The sequence below is a fragment of the Urtica dioica genome, chromosome 6 (genome assembly GCF_054948205.1).
Source record: "Urtica dioica subsp. dioica isolate 48M chromosome 6, U.dioica_male_clone48M_v1_H2, whole genome shotgun sequence".
Classification (NCBI taxonomy): domain Eukaryota; kingdom Viridiplantae; phylum Streptophyta; class Magnoliopsida; order Rosales; family Urticaceae; genus Urtica; species Urtica dioica.
In genome coordinates, this window is record NC_142761.1 from 13,645,358 (window position 1) to 13,650,617 (window position 5,260).

The following is a 5,260-nucleotide window of genomic DNA, read 5'->3' on the forward strand; positions in this document are numbered from 1 at the left end:
AAAGCACGCTCCACCAAAACAAAACACCCGAACATAAACGGGACGAGCGTGCACTTAAGACGCCTCCACAGCGCACCGTAAGACATCCATGAGATGCAGGCTGAAGACGCCTCCGCGGCGTGTCATAAGACATCCCAGAGATGCAGGCTGAAGACGCCTCCGCGGCGCGCCATAAGACGTCCAAGAGATGCAGGCTGAAGACGCCTCCGCGGCGCGCCATAAGACATCCCAGAGATGCAGGCTAAAGACGCCTCTGCGGCGCGCCATAAGACATCCCAGAGATGCAGGCAAAGACGCCTCCGCGGCGCGCCATAAGACATCCCTGAGAAGCAGGCTTAAGACGCCTCCGCGGCGCGCCATAAGACATCCTTTAGATGCAGGCTGAAGACGCCTCCGCGGCGCGCCATAAGACATCCCAGAGATGCAGGCTGAAGACGCCTCCGCGGCGCGCCGTAAGACATCCTAGAGATGCAGGCTAAAGTCGTCCCTCGCGACGCGCTTAAGACGCCTACATGGCGCACCGAAGCCGCCTACATGGCGCACAGAAGACGCCTACATGGCGCACCTAAGCCGCCTACATGGCGCACCTAAGACGCCTACATCGCGCACGTAAGACGCCTACATGGCGCAACCAAGTCGTCCCTCGCGACGCACCCAAGTCGTCCCTCGCGACGCACCTAAGACGCCTACATGGCGCACCTAAGACGCCTACATGGCGCGCTTAAGACGCCTACATGGCACAACCAAGTCGTCCCTCGCGACTCACCTAAGTAGCCACCTTGGCGCATCTAGGCCATCCATCGCGACGTGTCCAAAATGCCTAAAACAACGCACACAGCCATCTCTAACGACGCGCTCTGAGTCACCACAAGGCGATGCGTATGATGACTAATCGCAACGCACCTGAACCGCCAGACTAGGCGCAGTTCATGCCATCTTTGCGACCACCAACTAAGCACGATCACACTCGCCTTGGGAGACTCCCCATTCCATGTGAGCTAACTGAAGCTGCTCCCAAAGACTCGCGAACTCCGCCTCTGAGCAAGAACTTCGCTCGGCCTGAGCTAGCTGAGACTTCGCTCGAGCAAGCTCCTCCTGGAAGACTCCCAGTCCACGAATGAGGTCGTGTAAAATCTCCTCGAGTTAAGCCTTGCTCCTCGAGTCGAGTCATTCTCCTCAGGTCGAGCTTCGCTCCTCGAGTCGAGTCACTCTCCTCAAGTCGAGTTTCGCTCCCCGAGTCGAGTCATTCTCCTCGAGTCGAGTCATTCTCCTCAAGTCGAGCATTGCTCCTCGGGTCGAGTCATTCTCCTCGAGTCGAGCTTGGCTCCTCGGGTCGAGTCATTCTTCTCGAGTCAAGCCTTGCTCCTCGAGTCGAGTCATTCCCCTCGAGTCGAGCCTTGCTCCTCGAGTCGAGTCATCCTCCTCGAGTCGAGCCTTGCTCCTCGAGTCAAGTCATTCTCCTCGAATCGAGACTCGCTCCTCGAGTCGAGTCATTCTCCTCGAGTCAAGCCTTGCTCCTCGAGTCGAGTCATTCTCCTCAGGTCGAGCTTCACTCCTCGAGTCGAGTCACTCTCCTCAAGTCGAGCTTCGCTCCCTGAGTCGAGTCATTATCCTCGAGTCAAGCCTCACTCCTCGAGTCGAGTCATTCTCCTCGAGTCGAGCCTTGCTCCTTGGGTCAAGTCAATCTCCTCGAGTCGAGCCTGGCTCCTCGGGTCGAGTCATTCTCCTCGAGTCAAGCCTTGCTCCTCGAGTCTAGTCATCCTCCTCGAGTCGAGCCTTGCTCCTCGAGTCAAATCATTCTCCACGAATCGAGCCTCGCTCCTCGAGTCGAGTCATTCTCCTCGAGTCAAGTCTTGCTCCTCAAGTCGAGTCACCCTCCTCAAGTCGAGCCTTGCTCCTCGAGTCGAGTGACTCTCCTCGAGTCGAGCTTTGCTCCTCGAGTTGAGTCATTCTCCTCGAGTCGAGCTTCGCTCCTCGAGTCGAGTTGCTCTCCTCGAGTCGGGCTTCGCTCCTTGAGCCGAGTCATCCTCCTCGAGTCGAGCCTCGCTCCTCGAGTCGAGTCATTCCCCTCGAGTCGAGCCTCGCTCCTCGAGTCGAGCCTCGTTCCTCGAGTCGAGTCATCTTCCTTGAGTCGAGCTTCGCTCCTCGAGCCGAGTCATCCTCCTCGAGTCGAGCTTCGCTTCTCGAGTCGAGTCATTCTCCTTGAGTCGAGCTTTGCTCCTCGAGCCTCGTTCCTCGAGTCGAGCCTCGAGTTGTTATCCTCGAATCGAGCCTTGAGTTGTTATCCTCGAGTCGAGCCTTGAGTCGTGCTCCTCGAGTCGAGCCTCGAGTCGCTCTTCGAGTCGAGCCTTGAGTCGTTCTCCTCGAGTCGAGTCCCGCTCCTCGAACAAGCACCTGAAACGATTTGAAGAACAGGCTAGCCAAAGCGAGACTATTGTAAAACAAAACAACCAAACAAACAGAGGAAAACTTGCCCCCTGTGCGTCAAAAATGCCATGGCAAAAGAAGTCCGCGTCACTACTCGTTACGACGTCCCTCTGCATCTTTAACAGAGACTCTATAGTTCTTCTAGGTATCTTCCGAAGGTACTGAATTGATCAGTGCACTTCTAGAGACAAGATAAGAACAAACCATTTAACCTCTTATGTCTCGAAATCACTACGTATGAATTGCATCATGCTTACCTTAATCCTGAAATGAGACATGCCATTTCACAGCTTACGTATTCTCATTTGAGAAAGTCAGAGTTCGGACTCACTATGTGATTCTGAATAGGACCTATTGGCGAAGCACTAAGTTGTGAAGATGTCATGAGTAACAATGTGAAGTTCTCATAGATATGGAATTCATGTACAAGATTGTTGAAATGCAATGTATATCACCTCATGCTTTGTTCCTTGGAATGTGAATAAAGAACTGGCCAGTGTCCAAATTGAGTCTTGACTCTTTTGGATGAAACAATGTGACTTGTTAGCTCGTCGTCAATACATTGTTTCTAACTTATTCACAAGCGACAAAGGAGTTGAGAAAATAACAGCTAGAAGGGTAAAATGGTAATTTTATAAATCCCGACTAGCTGATGATATTCATGAAGGGTAAACATAGATAATATTCAGTGGATCCACTCTTCACAATTAGTTGAATTCTTGAGTAGAAAATAAATTCATTTGAACCGAGAGATTCTCAGTGTCAACTCTTTAGTGGAGTCAGTTGACATTAAGCTAAACTTGGAAAAGGTTTGTGAACTTTTGAGTCCAAGTATTTTAGCTCAAGCTTTGTTCATTTGGATCCATGAGGTCACTATTACAAATCATATCGAGTAGGAATAGTTAAACTAGAAGCTAAGTTTCATTTCATGGAATTTTGCTTGAAAATTCTAAATGGGCTTTTCTTATGTTGTCATGAACAAATGAAGAAAAATCTAGAAGCTCCTTCTAGAAGCCTTGCACGTCCAACCTAAGGAAAATAAGGCTGAATTTCGTTCATGCCATAGTGTGAAAGAGAGTTTTTTTGTGCATTAATGTATGAAGATACTTGCCAAAAGAAAAAGAGGAAACAAATTTGCTTCTAGAAGCAAATAGAATTTCGGCCAACTAAGGAACAAGTAAATGAGGAAACAAATCCAAGATGTCATGTGAACATCTTGGACATGCAACATAGTGGGAAAAGAGGAAATAACATTTTCTCATGAATATGTGATATTCTATAGAAAAGAAGAAACTACCTTTTGAAGGTAATCATCCTCCTATAAATACCCCACCTCATTCTCATTGTTTCTCATCCCACATAAGTTAGAGTTTGAGAGACTCTCTCTCTAGACCTTGTGGCCGCCCCTCTCTTTCTCTCTCTAGTTATTTTTCGTTTTTGTTTTGGCACCTAGGTCCACATTTGACCTAGTTTTTAGCTCTTCGACTCTAAGACTTGTTCTTGAGTTGTCGTGTTTAAAAGTGCCCACTCACTAATTCCTTTTTTCTCGAGTGATTTTAGTGATAAAAACTTTCGTGGTTGCTCAAGTTCCCGAGGACAGAAGAGAGACGTGCTGCGAGGGAAGACGAACGTTTATACCTTCCGAAGGCTCCTCAGCGTTCAAGCTTCTCAAATGTTAGTAAATTATTTAATGGTCATTAATCTTTTAAATTATATGTACTTGCTCTTTGTCTAGATTAGTAAAATCGTTTTACTTGTTTTAAAGAAAAATTTTAAATTCTGCCGCTTGCTCGAAGCGTTAAACTGTTGGAATTGATCTAGGGTTTAAGAAAAAGTTTAACGCTTCGTTAAGCGGCGGAATTTTAAAAATTTTCTTTTTCAAGTAAAACAGTTTTTACTAACCTAGACAAAGTGCAAGCACATGTAAATAAAAACAATTATGAGCATAGAAGTTTACTAACCTTTTTAGACGCTTGAACGTTGAGAAGCTTTTGGAAAAAGGTTGCAACGTTCGTCTACCCTCGTAGCACGTCTCTCTTCCTTCCTCGGCAACTCGAGCAACCACGAAAGTTTCTACCACTAAATCACTCGAGAAAAAAGGAATTAGTGAGTGGGCACCTTTAAACACTACGACTTAAGAACGAGTCTTGAAGTCGTAGAGCTAAACACTAGGTCAAATGAGGACCTAGGTGCCAAAACAATAAAAACGAAATTGACTAGAGAGAGAGAGAGAGAGAGAAGTCGACCACAATGTCTAGAGAGAGAGTCTCTCAATCTCTAACTTGTGTGGAATGATTAGAATGAGAGGGATGAGGGTCCTATTTATAGGAGAAGGGTTGGCCTTGGAAAGAAGTAGTTTCCTCTTATTTTCCAAGCCTTTATGAGCAATCTTTTATTGCCCATTCCCATCCAAGATAGGCGCCCACTTCATGCAAATCCCTAAGGGATTAGTTTCCTCTTTTGTTTCTCTCTTGGTTGCCTTGGCCGATTCTCTTTGTTTCTCTTAGAGGAAATTTGTTTCCTCTTTTTCTTTTGGCAAGTATCTTGATACATTTATGCACAAAATATTCTCTCTTTCTTTGGGTATGTTGGGCTCCTATAGCCTTCTAGAAAGGGCTTCTAGAAGCTTTTCCATTTGTTCATGACAACATGAAAAAGGCCCATTAAGAATTTTCAATAAAATTCTTAATTGAAAATTCTTATGAAATGAAAATAATTCACAAGGCCCATTGATCAAGTCATGTCCGAGTATTATTGAGTCATCAAATGACCATGTCAAAAAATTTATTGACATTCATTTCATCCTATGTCTCAAAAGACAAAAATACCCTTT